Source organism: Ascaphus truei, chromosome 1, assembly GCF_040206685.1.
Source record: "Ascaphus truei isolate aAscTru1 chromosome 1, aAscTru1.hap1, whole genome shotgun sequence".
NCBI classification, from domain to species: Eukaryota; Metazoa; Chordata; class Amphibia; order Anura; family Ascaphidae; genus Ascaphus; species Ascaphus truei.
The window spans coordinates 417,661,969-417,677,357 of NC_134483.1; the positions used below are offsets into that span (position 1 = coordinate 417,661,969).

General features: G+C 43.0%; 2 long non-coding RNA genes across 5 annotated transcripts in view; one reads left to right on the forward strand and one right to left on the reverse strand.

The window, feature by feature from the left end:
* LOC142503034 (uncharacterized) overlaps positions 1 to 15,389 on the reverse strand; it is a 77,440-nt gene that overhangs the window by 35,665 nt on the left and 26,386 nt on the right. The gene's annotated exons all lie outside the window — the stretch shown is intronic.
* On the forward strand, positions 75 to 13,141 carry LOC142471384 (uncharacterized). 4 transcript variants are annotated; one of them, XR_012789428.1, is made up of 4 exons: positions 75 to 357; positions 3,815 to 3,987; positions 10,475 to 10,648; positions 11,328 to 11,842. It is a non-coding gene; the product is annotated as an uncharacterized LOC142471384 (long non-coding RNA). The 4 variants fall into 4 exon arrangements; XR_012789427.1 differs by having other exon boundaries at positions 10,498 to 10,648; XR_012789430.1 differs by having other exon boundaries at positions 10,498 to 10,602.

Genomic DNA, 15,389 nt, shown 5'->3' on the forward strand with positions numbered 1-15,389 from the left:
CAAAACGGAGGTATATCTACCCTATGAGGCCACCGTAGTTTTTACAGGGACTCAGTTTCAGTCAGATTCTTTCTGACTGATTTTTGGCGCGAAATTACTTCCGCATTGACTGGCATATAAGGTGGATTAGCAGGGACATAGGTTACTCTTTGATAAAGCGCTATTTAGCGCGAAATGCATTAGAGGACCCTTTTTATGTAGCTTTTGCTACCATGCATCTCTATTAAAGCATTTTTAATTTTCACTACTCAGCCTCCAGCCCTACTTTTTTCAGCAGTGCTCTACCTTCTCTCAAAGCATATTTGATCTACACAACGGACGGATGCACGCGTATATGGAGCATAAGGGGTCTATCATGTGAGTCATTTATCTGTATTTCTTACATTGTGACTGTGACCAGCCTTTGGTTCAGGACACCATCCCTCTCTATAGTGAATGCACTGGGAGCCCTTCTATATAGGGGCTGTTTTGTGATTTCATTTTGAGGGTGGTTATATGCTTTCTGTCCATATCAGGCTTTATTTGGTGAGCTATATACCCTGTCACATATATACATTTTTTCATTGATTTGACTCAACCCTTGACTCCTGGGCTATATTGCCTTCATTGCACTATTCTGGGAATTAGAAGCACCATACAGAGATTCATTTCTCATCCTTTGCTGTCTCTCCCCCTCATCATCACCTCTCCCCCTCATCATCACCTCTCCCCCTCATCATCACCTCTCTCCCCCTCATCATCACCTCTCTCCCCCTCATCATCACCTCTCTCCCCCTCATCATCACCTCTCTCCCCCTCATCATCACCTCTCTCCCCCTCATCATCACCTCTCTCCCCCTCATCATCACCTCTCTCCCCCTCATCATCACCTCTCTCCCCCTCATCACCACCTCTCTCCCCCCCATCACCACCTCTCTCCCCCCCATCATCACCTCTCCCCCTCATCATCACCTCTCCCCCTCATCATCACCTCTCTCCCCCTCATCATCACCTCTCTCCCCCTCATCATCACCTCTCTCCCCCTCATCATCACCTCTCTCCCCCTCATCATCACCTCTCTCCCCCTCATCATCACCTCTCTCCCCCTCATCACCACCTCTCTCGCCCCCATCATCACCTCTCTCCCCCTCATCATCACTTCTCCCCCTCATCATCACCTCTCTCCCCCTCATTATCACCTCTCTCCCCCTCATCATCACCTCTCTCCCCCTCATCATCACCTCTCTCCCCCTCATCATCACCTCTCTCCCCCTCATCATCACCTCTCTCCCCCTCATCATCACCTCTCTCCCCCTCATCATCACCTCTCTCCCCCTCATCATCACCTCTCTCCCCCTCATCACCACCTCTCTCGCCCCCATCATCACCTCTCTCCCCCTCATCATCACTTCTCCCCCTCATCATCACCTCTCTCCCCCTCATCATCACCTCTCTCCCCCTCATCATCACCTCTCTCCCCCTCATCATCACCTCTCTCCCCCTCATCATCACCTCTCTCCCCCTCATCATCACCTCTCTCCCCCTCATCACCACCTCTCTCGCCCCCATCATCACCTCTCTCCCCCTCATCATCACTTCTCCCCCTCATCATCACCTCTCTCCCCCTCATCATCACCTCTCTCCCCCTCATCATCACCTCTCTCCCCCTCATCATCACCTCTCTCCCCCTCATCATCACCTCTCTCCCTCATCAGCACATCTCCCCCTCACCATCACCTCTCCCGCTCAGGTTGGGGGAGGTGGTATGCGGTGGCGGGCCCCTGACGTTAAGCAGAAAATAAGCCGGCAGAGGAATGAGCAGCTGTTACAGAGGGAGAGCAGGGCGGACAGGGAGGAGAGCCCTCTAGCGGTCTGACCCGGACGTCTTCCTTACTTCCGGTGTCTGCTGCTAGAGTGTACTCCTCCACTGCCGTCCTTTTCTGCTTCTGTGACAGCTGCTCATTCCTTTGCCGGTTTATCCTCTGTTTAACGCCGGCGGCCCGTCGCCTCCGCATACCATCTCCCCCCCGCCTGTCTGAAGAGAGAGATGGGCCGCCGACAAGGGGGAAAGAGCGGGTCCCCAAAGAGAGCGGGACACCGGGCTATGCCCGAGTTGCCCAGGCTATAGCTACGTTCCTGCCAATTCTCCGATTAGAATAAAGGTATTATACACCTCATTGTCAGTCTACACATCGCCCTCCACTGAAGTGTATGTGAATGTTAATGGCTGACAGAAAGAGGAGATATGTCTAAGTTTTAATATTTCACACTAGGGTATTTGTGCACCCACAGTTTATTTTTATAATAAGGGAACTTTGTTACTGGCTTTGTCCAGCTTTTAACTGCACTAAATCACAAATAAAACCTATGCTTATTTATTTAACCCCTTTGGGGCATTTTCACGTATTTTACAAAGTTTCGTCCATAGGACAATAAGAAATGACATATATTCAGTGTAGGTGCCTGCTAAACAGAGCCGACCTTGACGAGGTTGGCAGGCTTGAATCATGTTTTGATCCAAAGATGCAACCAAATGACTATTTGTTACACAGACATAGGTTCTAAATATAAACAGGTCGCTAGAATATTTTAGCCCAATTGGTAGGAGCACAGGATTGTTCTTTTGTTTTCCATATAGGTAAGGCCAGTCCGTTTACCTGCTGCATACTCCACAAAGGGAGGAGTGCAGGTAATATATACAGTATTTGTTGTCCATAAATGTTAGGCCAATTCTTTTTCATGCTGCATACTCCATAAGGGCATTTAATTATAGTGTTACTGATACATTTCGTCATAGGGGTAGGTTTTGGCTCACCTGGCTCACCTGGTTTCTGTTTTATTAAGCAGTTCCTTTGTTACACAGACTTTGGTTCTAAATGTTAAAATGTCACTAGCTAAATGGGCCAATAGGCCAATTGGTAAGAGTGCAGGAATTGTTCTTTGTTTTCCATAAATGTAAGGCCAATCCTTTTACCAGTAGCATACGCCACAAAGGGATAATATGTATAAGATTTGTTACTTAAATAACAGCAAAAGAGAATTTGGAACCTGTTCAAATGGCAATCTCCACCCTCCAGACAATTGAGGTCTCATTGAACATCCTGGAGAGGGAACAAGAGAGAAGGGACACCTGTCCCATGGAGCCTGACAATGGATATTTATCATTATTATAAATATATAGTGTGCAGCTGAGCCTTTCCCAGTCTGACAGAGCAGCATGTACCTGAGGTACAGTAGCTGGAACATCCTGGAGAGTGTTTCATTGGTGTAAAGGGGGACCAAGGTAAACCTTAGGCCCCAAAAGCAGTGAGTAGGCCATGCGGAACCACATCCAAAGGGCCACCTCTACTACTCTGCAGTATATTTTTTCATTGTACGCCGCTTACACCCTTCTTGTGAAATAACAGGCCTGCACCCTTAATTCCAACATATACTACACAAGCTCCAAGGCTGTGCCGGCACCAACAGTTGTCCTTTAGTTAGTATTGGGGCTACCAGAACTAAGAAAGAGACACAGTGGGACAATTGCACAGCGATGTAACTCCTAAATCTCTCCAGGAACAAAAGGGTCATACGGCCCCTGTATGTAAATGCTGTATTCTCCATACGTAAAGGAGGTTTACTTAAAAGATATGTGTTACTCTGTGTTGTCTGACCCCAGCCTGATTCTTGCAGGCTGATTATTTTCTATCCTATGCAGGGGAGGCGGACTCAGGCCCCCCACCCTAGTATCTCCACACAGGCACCTAGGCAAATAAAAGTTTCATGCATAAGGATAATATTGTGTGCTATAGTGATATTCTCTTCTTTTTCATTTGTTGTCTGACAATCCTAGGTGAACGAGGGGAAATATCAGCTGGACTGGGGCTTTCCTGTGTATACACCAGGAAATGTAGAAAAACAAAACTGAGAAGCTGTTGCAGCCATTATTTTTATTTTATTGTTGACACAGCCATGAACTTGGCTTCTATCCCCATTATGTGATGTCACAACAGATGCTTACAAAAGGTACAACCCAGCACACATATCCACTTTGTTATCAAGCAGTCATGTTTTATGCCCTACTGATGTATCTAACAAATACATACAATTCTTCTTCTGCCACCACTCCTATGGCTTCTATCTAGATCAGTCGTCTCCTTGGTAAATGAACCTTATGTGAAATTCTGAGGAGCCCCCAACCCTCTCTAATAGCAATCCTGTGATCAGATGCATTGTACATTCTTCTGTATTTAATACAATTTTCAAATGACCAGAAAATTGCAGGGAACCCTTTAGGGATACCCTAGGAACCCTGGTTGAAAATCACTGATCTTGATGAATCATCTTGTAATTCTAAGACATAATCCTATTCAACTCTTTCCTGAACGTCATTTCCATTAACTGTACAAAGTTGACACATTTCTTCCGCTTCCTTAACCGGTCACTTTATGGATCTTTATTATTTTTTGCACGTGCTATTATTTCAGGAGACACCTGTGCCGCCTCCTTGATGAGAACAAATACAGGCAAGAAGCATACAGGATTACGTTATATTTTTATACCAATGTACTGTATAGAGCTACTTTTTAATGAATGACTCAAATGTGATATATTCATTGAATTTGATTCTATAGGTTCAGCCAATGCCCTATAGTTTCTCTCTAGTTTTTGTCTGTATATACAGTATGTCTTTATTTATATAGCGCCATTACTGTACATAGCGCTTCACAGCAGTAATACACGTGACAATCATATAAATAACAAATAATACAAATAACAGATCATGGGAATAAGTGCTTCAGACAAAAGTAACATTTAGGAAGAGGAGTCCATGCTGCGAAGAGCTTACAATCTAATTGGTAAGTAGGAAAAACGTACAGAGACAGTAGGAGGGCATTCTGGAAAGTTCATCTGCAGGGGGCTAAGCTTTATGTATCGTGTATAGTGCTACTCATATTCTTCTTTAAGCAAGTGTGTTTTTAAGGTGGGTCTTAAAGGTGGATAGAGAGGGTGCTAGTTTGGTTATTGAGGGGAAGGGCATTCCAGAGATGTGGGGCAGTCAGTGGGAGGTTTAAGGCGGGAGAGGGCTTTAGATACAAAGGGGGTAGAGAGAAGGCATCCTAGAGCAGAACGCAAGAGTCGGGATGGTACATAGCAAGAAATTAGGGCTGAGATGTAAGGAGGGGCAGAAGAGTGTAAAGCTTTAAAAGTGATGAGGAGAATTGAGTGCGAGATGGGGATTTGATAGGAAGCCAGGAGAGTGATTTCAGCAGGTGAGACAATGTGACAGATTTAGGAAAGAGTAGAGTGATTCTGGCAGCAGCGTTTAGGATAGATTGTAAGGGAGACAGGTGAGAGGCAGGAAGGCAGGACAGCAGGAGGTTACAGTAATCGAGACGGGAGAGAATGATGGCCTGAGTCAGAGTTTGAGCAGTTGAGCAACAGAGGAAAGGGCGTATCTTTGTAATATTGCAGAGGAAAAAGTGACAGGTTTTAGAGATGTTTTGAATGTGAGAGGAGAATGTGAGAGAGGAGTCGAGTGTGACCCCTAGGCAGCATGCTTGGGCTACTGGGTGAATGATAGTACTTCCAACAGTAATGTGGAAGGAGGTAGTAAGGCCAAGTTTGTGAGGAAGTATGAGGAGCTCTGTTTTTGCCATGTTAATTTTAAGTCGGCGGAGGGCCATCCAGGATGATATCGCAGAGAGACATTCAGAAACTATGGTCTGTACAGCAGGTGTAAGGTCAGAGGTTGAAAAGTAAATTTGTGTGTCGTCAGCATAGAGGTGATATTTAAACCCAAGAGATGTGATTAGGCCAGCTAGAGAAAGTATGTACAGAGAAAATAGAAGAGGTCCTAGGACAGAGCCCTGGGGTACCCCCACAGAGAGATTGATAGAGGAGGAGGAGGTGTTAGCAGAAGAGACACTGAAAGTACGATGGGAGAGGTAAGAGGAGATCCATTATAGAGCTTTGTTACGAATGCCAAGAGTATGGAGAATGTGAAGGAGAAGAGGGTGGTCCACGGTGTCAAATGTTGCAGAGAGGTCAAGTAATATGAACAGGGTGTAATGACCTATATCTTTGGCAGCATGGGGGTCATTAGTTATTTTAGTGAGGGCTGTTTCAGTCGAGTGAGCAGTGGGGAAGCCAGATTGTAGAGGGTCTAGGAGAGAATAGGTGTTGAGAAAGTGGAGCAAGTGAGAGAATACAAGACGTTCAAGGAGTTTAGAGGCAAAAGGCAGGAGGGAGACAGGTCGATAGTTAGAAAGACAGGTAGGGTCAAGCTTGCTGTTTTAGAGTAATGGTATACTGCACCGACACACTTTATTCGAGCAAATACCCAGTATGTACCTGGCAGATACCTGGAATGCGCCACTCCTCACCTCTGACAAGCCCCGTTGCGTTTGCCTTCCCAGCCTGGGTTCATGCCTGGCTGACGGGCGGCTGATCTGTTAAATGATAATGATTAGGATTTAATAGGCTGAAATGCTTCGCGTGTCTACCAGATGGCATAAATTCATGAATTGTAATGCAGTATGTATATATATACTGTGCAGTATTGCAGCCAGCGGGAATAAAATGCTTCAATCCATGCTTGGAAAATACCTCAATGCACTCGGGCAGAAAACAGTCACAAACCTCAATACACCCGGGTATACCCGAATTCGTGGGACTAGCCGAGCTCGAATAAAGTGTGTCGCCAGTGTAACTGTTGCATGTTTGAAGGAGGGAAAGGTACAGTACCAGATTAGAGGTAGGAGTTAAAAATGTGTGTGAACATAGTGATTATAGTTGGAGCAAGAGGTTTTAGGAGATGGGAGGGAATGGGGTCAACAGGGCAAGTGGTAGAGGGAGAAGAGGAGATCAGCAGTGACACATCCTCATATGAGACAGTGGAAAAAGAGTCAAGGAAGGCAGGAGGAGCATTAGGAAGTAGTGTAGGATGGGAGGAGGAAGCAGAGGGGATGTTCTGACGTATGGATTCCACCTTTTCCTTAAAATAGTAGCAAAGTCCTGAGGTGAGATGGAGGAAGGAGAAGAGGTAGCTGAGGGTGGTTTGAGTAGAGAGTCAAAGACAGAGAACGTGGGTTAGACTTGTACGTGTTTATTAGTGAAGAAAAGTAGGTTTGTTTAGGCTGACTGGATTTGGTAATATCAAGCAATGTAGAAGCAATAAGAAATATTCAAGTCCTGGAACATTTGGGAAACAGTGATCATAACATGGTCTCATTAGAAATAAATGATCAAAAAGAAGAAAAAGTTTAGATTTTAGAAAGACACATTTTAATAAACTGAGGAATAATCTACAAAGAATACACTGGGATGATGTTTTTGTACGGAAAAAATGTGGAAGATAAATGGACAGTCTTTAAAACATTGTTTGAAAAGCACACTTATCAGGGTATAACCTTGGGTAATAAATATAAAATAAACAAGTCTAAACCAGTGTGGCTAAATAAACAGGGATGAAATGGACAAGAAGAGGAAGGCGTTTACATTCTTAAAGTCAGAAGGGACGGAGGCATCGTATCAGAATTATAAGAAATGTAACACAAATTGTAAAAGGGCAATCAAATTAGCAAAAATTGAAAGAAAAAAAAAAAGCATTGCAATAGAAAGTAAGATCAACCCATAAAAGTTCTTGAAGTACCTAAATAGCAAAAAAACAAAAGAAAATATAGGACCCTTTCAGTGTGAGATGGTCAGGCAAATTATTGGAGGGGGATAAGAATCAATTTCAATAATAGTGCCACTGGAGGAAGCCACAACCTCTATATTAACGAACATTTGGTTAAACGAGGGAGAAGTTCATAGGCGGCTTGATAAAATGAAAGTAAATAAGGCACCTGGCCCCGATGGCATACATCCAAGAGTTCATAAGGAGCTAAGTAATAGCCAAACCATTTCATTTAATATTCAAGGACTTCATTTCCACAGGCTCAGTACCACAAGATTGGCGTAAAGCAGACGTGGTGCCTATATTTATAAAGGGAGCTAGATCACAACCGTTTAATTACAGACCTGCATTTGAGGTGGTCTACTTAGATTTTGCATAGGCTTTTGATATGATTCCACACGAGATTAGTGTACAAATAAAGCAAATTGGACTCTGTAAAGATATTTGCACCTGGATTTAATACTGGTTGAAGGATAGACAACAGAGAGTTGTAATAAATGGACCTTTTTCAGGTTGGGCTAAAGTTGTGAGTGGAGAACTTCAAGGATCGGTACTGGGACCCCTGCTTTTTAACTTGTTTATTAATGACTTTGAGGTTGGCATAGATAGCAAAGTCTCCATCTTTGCCGATGACACTAAATTGTGTAAGGTAATAGAATCAGATCAGGATCTAATTTCTCTAGAAGGACTTGGATAGACTGAAAACTTGGGCAGGTAAATGGCAGGTGTGGTTTAATAGAGAGCGCAAAGAGAGAGAGAGCAGAGAGAGAAGAGAGGTCAAAGAGAAAAGAGAGAGCGAGCAGAGAGAGAGAGAGAGCAAGGAGAGAGAGAGAGAGAGAGAGAGAGAGAGAGAGAGAGCAAGCAGAGAGAGAGAGAGAGCAAGCAGAGAGAGAGAGAGAGAGCAAGCAGAGAGAGAGAGAGAGCAAGCAGAGAGAGAGAGAGAGAGCAAGCAGAGAGAGAGAGAGAGCAAGCAGAGAGAGAGAGAGAGCAAGCAGAGAGAGAGAGAGAGCAAGCAGAGAGAGAGAGAGAGCAAGCAGAGAGAGAGAGAGAGCAAGCAGAGAGAGAGAGAGAGCAAGCAGAGAGAGAGAGAGAGAGAGCAAGCAGAGAGAGAGAGAGAGAGAGAGCAAGCAGAGAGAGAGCGAGCAAGCAGAGAGAGAGCGAGCAAGCAGAGAGAGAGCGAGCAAGCAGAGAGAGAGAGAGAGAGAGAGCAAGCAGAGAGAGAGAGAGAGCAAGCAGAGAGAGAGAGAGCAAGCAGAGATAGAGAGAGAGAGAGAGAGAGAGCAAGCAGAGGGGGAGAGAGAGAGCAAGCAGAGAGAGAGAGAGAGCAAGCAGAGAGAGCATGCAGAGCATGCAGAGTGAGAGCATGCAGAGTGAGAGCATGCAGAGTGAGAGCATGCAGAGTGAGAGCATGCAGAGCGAGAGCATGCAGAGCGAGCTAGCAGAGATATAGAGCAAGGAGAAGAATGCTGAGCTCATGCCTGGGCCGCTGGGAGAGCCTGCGGGACATGCTGAGCCTTCTCTCTACCCCGCCACCACACTTGGAAGGCACACACTGACTGAGTGACTGACACACACAGTGACACACACACACACACTGACGCACCCACACACTGATGCACACACACTGACATGTGTACACACAGTGATGCACACACACACACAGTGACACACAGACATGAGGAATTCACAGTTACTATAAATATAGAAGTGCAAATAGCTAAAACACGCGTTCCACCTCAAACTTCTTTGCGTTTTGGCACTGATATTGTGTTTTGATTTTCAATTAAAAACATCACCATCAAAAATACAATTTCTGGGACAAACCAGTGACAAAAGACAAAGAAGTTTCACTTAAAATGTGCATGATCGGCTCACACACACTTTTTTTTATTACAATACACCATTAATACTATAGCATTGAAGTGAAGTGGTATTTATATGTTAAATAAATAAAGAATGCACGTAGCTTCGCATATTATATACACAAGTGACAGGAGGACTTTAGCACTTTCTCAGTATCAGTTTCAGTCTTTTGCAGGCCTACCATCAGTATTAAACACTCATAAATTTATGGTATGCCGTCATTTAAGGCAATATTAATGCATTCATTTAGTGTCTCGCTTTATGACAAATGTGCATAAGATGATTGGAAACGATGTATTTAACACATCTTAATGTTAGCCCCTTATGTGTAATGTTTGTTATCCTTATATACGATTGATTTGGACCTTTGTTATACGATTACATTCCCCCCCCTTCCTTCATTCAATTTAATCTTAAAGAACATAAACATATGTAGCCATGCCTGGCTTGGCTACTAATCTGCCCTCCCTGACACACAGGCCCTTGTAACAGTGCTGGCAGTGTCAGGACCAATCCAGGGTTTTTCCCATCAGCAGCAGCTCCCTTGAGTGACAGGGGAGGAGGTGGGCTAAGGCCTGTGCTCTGCCCAATAAGGGGCTCAGACCTTGGACCTTCCCCCTAGGTACTTAACAGGCTGCATATCCAAATTTAGCCAGTTCTGTCTCTCCCTTTTGAGGGACATATCATAGAAGAGTGTGCACAGGGCTATGGCCACCTTCTACCCTCCCCTTGGGGAGTAGAACTGATACCTCCAATAGAAAGTCAGGGAAGAGCAAGTACCACCTGTGGTTCCCATGGCCGGGGTGTGAGTCCAGGGACCATCCGGGCTGGAGGCCTATTGTGTGCAGTGTTTCAGTGTATCCAGTGTATGCTGTATACAGAGAGAGAATAAAGTGTACCTGTTTATAAAATACACTCCTGCCTTGTGAGTGCAATCTATCAGGTTGTGTAGTGTGAGTTCTCATGCAGGGACTGTCTTCACATCCCTGAAGCCTGCAAGAGATGGAGGCGCTGACACCAAGGAGATAAAGAACCATCATCTACCCCAGAATCCTGTCCTGATGTCCCCACCACCACCGACGGACACTCAGTATCCTGTAAGCCAGCACTACACAACTGGTAGCAGGGCAAATCTCCCAGAGGGTGGGTGAAACACCGCTACACATACATAGTAAAATACTAAAAAGCGCCTTCATCTCCAGATGCCTTACTAAACTGGTGAGGACACTTATACTGTATCTTGCACATGGAGGATTTTCATCAACTTCACTAGGAATTATCATTACATTAAGGCAATGACCACTACCAATGTTGGATGCTTCTATTTCGTGTTCCCCCCCTACCCCTCTTTTATTAAACATGGACTTTGGTCCAACTTTTATGATATCGCCCATCATTCTTCTGATATAACCTGAAGCTGTCATGTTATTGAGTGGCTCATTGTACAGGAGCTTGGGATACTCTCCTACAATGTGGTTGAACAGCAAGCAGTTCTTATTGCTCACTTGCTGCTCCTACCATTGCCCTCCCCGTAATTTCTCTGTGTGAAACAGCGCACATTTCATGTCTCCTCCTCTTACCGTATTTAAAGTGTTCGGTTTTTACTACCTTTATTCCCCTATGTAACTCCATCCCTCTTACTCCATTTCACCTCTATTTCACTCCACCACTGACGTTTTCCCACTCCAGGTGCCCTCTGCTCCTTTTCCAGTCTATTTCTCTAAGATTCTTATTCTTTTAAATGAATGTTCATTTTGAACATTGATGTACCTGTGTTTTCAATTTCTTGCCATTGTTCACAATCCCTTCCCCGTGTCTGTAGGAATCTCTGGATGGCATTTGCTTTGAAGCCGCTGATTCATCCGATAAATGTATTGACATCATAAATGCAAGATGGCCGTCTTGTGACCTCCAGTGAACAATTTAAACATATTTAATTTACGTCAGAGAAATCACCCTTACCAGAGAAGGGGGGGTGGATCAGCAGGCACCACTGTGCAGGAAAAAGATGCAGACGGCTGGACTGGGCTAGAAAAATACTTTATTTAAGTCATAGATTTAAAAACCAAGAGGAGGGGAGCAATCCCCTGCACCTCTAACGCGTTTCACCCAGACATGGGTTATACCATGACGTGGTATGCAGGCTTATGACGCTTTGGCCAAAGGGTTTAACTAAATAACCAAGAAAAAATATTATTACTGAAGTATTTACACTTTATACTTATTAACATATATGTTTTGTCAATTGGATGTAGCATTGGGCACCTCTGTCTTTTGTTGTAACTGTACAGAACTATACAGAACAACTGTTACAAAGTAAATGGGATTAAAGACTTACTCTTCTATACCTTCTATATATTCTGCAATAATGCGTAGAAACACAAAATAACAAATTAAAAAGGATGATGAGACAACATTGGCATGGGTTTACCAGTGACTACTCATCCTTCATAAACATCTGTTTTCTTACTAACCATATATATAGGACATATTGTATATATTGCATGAAATGTGGGAAAAAAGGTTTTGTTATTGTCTAAACTGCATGGAATTTCTTTTCGCCTTAGGCTATGAAGTATAGACAACAAAAATATAAAAGTCATGAATTGTATTCATATCAGCATCTAAAAAGACTCCGTATTACACAGAACACCAGTCTGCTCACATCCCATGATGCATTTCGTGGCGTATGTCATCACTTTCTCTACGGGTCAATGATCTAATGCTGTTGGGGGTCAGGGATGGACTTCCCTATGCACATTTCACCTGCTGCTCATCATGAGATGAGCTTGAACTGCACCTTCAACAGTATTTCTGGCAAACCTCTCCAGTGGGTCAAATTTACAGAAGTAAAGAACTTCGCCTCAGCTTCCCTAATATTACCAAAGCCCAATCCCTACCGAAAATGAACCCGCTGTACTGTATAATTAATTACCTGAATTACTTGTATGAACTTTTAGATCCTCAAAACGTCCTGTCAGAAAGAGCAATTTAAAGTCTGCAGCCACTTAATGTATCCATGTATTTGAGGGATACCTGTCCCAGCCAGCCAGTAACAAACACAGAGAGATAATAAACAGCACATCACAGTTTATTCATTGGTTGTTTCAAGGGGGCTAATCTGCATTAGGAATGAGCAATTGGGGACTGCAATGGTGATTGTCAGATACCGTAGCGTGATAATTATTAGGGTAAAGCTCATTCTCATACTCTCTCATATGCTCACTGAAGTTGCTGCTTGGCCAGTTTTGTGGTTGGCCTACTTTTCGCATTACAAACACATGCATTATGTATATGAGATAATACTGTAGGCATTTTCTTTTTTAATTTGCAATCATAGGCTTTATTACCCAATACTGCAGCGTCTTCACTATCGATGAAGATGTTCTAGAAGAAAATAAAATACTGCAATCATAAAAACACATCTACACACATACTGAACTGCCACGCCCCATGGTTTCAAATATGTCTTTTGATTGGATTGTCATCATTTCATGGAAACGAGATGGGGGAATATATATGGTGTTGAGAGAAAATGTGGAGTAAACAAGCCACTCACTTCTAGATTCAAAGACATTGCTCCGGTGCCAGTCAGGAAGCACGGCGAAGAAAATCCCCAGCAAATATCCAAAAGTATCAACGGAAATCCCTGTGCACACAGGAACAAAATGTCACCACGGTCCAAAGACATTAAAAAAAGAAAGACATTTATTTGCAGGAAAAGCCCTTTTCCTGCAAATAAATGCATGCTTTTTAAATGTCTCGTGGTCCTTGTGCTTTTTTGTTCCTGCGTGCACAGGGATTTCTGTTCATACTTGTGAAAAATATGTGATCCCAACATTGCTGATGTGTGCAGATGGGAAGCATAAAATTTCCAAATGCCAATATTTTTCAGTATTTTCAATACTTCTCAAACCTTGTGACCCTTTTCAGTTAATAATACAAAGGTGCTCAGTGTATAATAGCAGCATCGGTGACTACATCTCTGCGTGTTTTTTTCCCAAGATGACAGTGGATTGGCTCATGCATTGATGGTTGGCTCCAATGCAACAAAAAAATTCCTTAGGGCAAATGGCAGTAGGATTTGTTGAAACTGAGAGCGCTGTAAAACCATGACTAATTGAGCCTCTCCCTGGTAAACTGGATGCACCACGTCATTTTAAAAGAGGGCAGGGTTTAAAAGAGGGCAGAGGTGTAATCATATTTAGGGATATTTTGGTGAGGCAATAATGTGAAAAGCTTGTCGAATTAAACGTTCTGTACCATATTTAAGATTGTTTGCGCTTTTAAAATAGGTTTGAAAGCATTTAGGATTGAAAACCTAATCCCAGCACCTAAAGAAGAGATCTTACACTATATAATACATACTGGTTCTGTTTGCAGCTACTGTACCTAGAAGCGCATGTATGTATATCTTTGTATGCATATCTTTATTTATCTATCGCCCACAGTGAACTTTACAGAAGAGACAATACAGGGAGTTATAATACAGTAAGTGCAACAAACACAATCAGACAATAGGAAAGGCAATGCCTGCCCTGTAAGTGACATACATATGTGTGAGAATCATACTTTGTTCAAAAGATGCCAAGAAACAAAGGGCTCTATGTATCAAGAGGTACGTACATGTGCGGTGAGACAGCTGCGTCCACAAATGTAAAAAAAATTCTGTCTGAAATGCAACATATTTATGAAGTGTATTTCCACTCTTGTAGAATTTGGCACGTTCTACCCAAGTATTCTGCATTAAAACAAAGCCTCATACCTATGAAAAGGAGGCTTATGCTCAGGGATTTCAAAGCAAAACAAGGTGATATATATATATATATATATATATATATATATATATGATCCAAGAGACACATTTGAATATAGATGATATAAATAGACTGAGGGATAAAAATTTCCACCAAATCTACCACTGCCCAGTGATAAATAAAAAAGCAGGAGTAGCCATTTTGATTAAAACCAGTTTCCCTTTTGCCATAGAAAAGATAAAGAGAGACAAGGTAGGACGAATGCTAATTATATCTGGCAAACTAGGCATGGCTGAAGTTACATTAGTATGTTTATACGCTCCTAATGAAGATCAAGAGACTTTTATATGTGAGGCATTTGACATGATCAGTCAATATAGGAGAGGCTATCTAATAATTGGAGGTGATTTTAAATACGGTTACAGATAGCAATAAAGGCAAGGTGAGAATCTTGGGTAGAGAACACCACTCAAAAGTGAAAAACTCAATAGCCCTTAAACACAGTATAAGAACGTGTAGGCTGGTAGACAAATGGCGACTGATGAATTCTACAACAAGGGGGTACTCGTTCTATTCAGCCCCACACAAACAATACACACGTATACACTATATTTTCACACCTAGAGAATTGGCCAGTCGTGTTGTAAAAGCAGATATAGACAATATCACCTGGTCGGACCATGCTCCACTGTCATTAATACTAAGGGATCTACACCAGAGATCGGCTGGAGCACGATGGCGTATGAATGATCTTCTGCTTAGGATACCTGAGTCTAAAAATGCTATAGAGGCTGCCATACGAGACTATTTCTCACTAAATGATAATGGGCAAGTAGGAGATAGCACTCTATGGGCCGCGCCCAAAGCCACTCTTAGAGGTAAAATAATCAGTATCGCCTCATTTAGAAAAAGAGAGAGAAACAAGAGGATAAACAACAGTATCAGGGAGAACGAGGAGAGTTTTCATAGAAACCCAACAGATGTAGTCAGAGCAAAAATAGATAAGGATAGAACAGAACTTAAAAATATACTGATAGAGGATACCGAGAAAGCAATGCGTTGGACAAACCAGATCTTCTATGAGAAAGGTAATATAGCAGACAGATAACCTAGCAGCTAAACTTCGC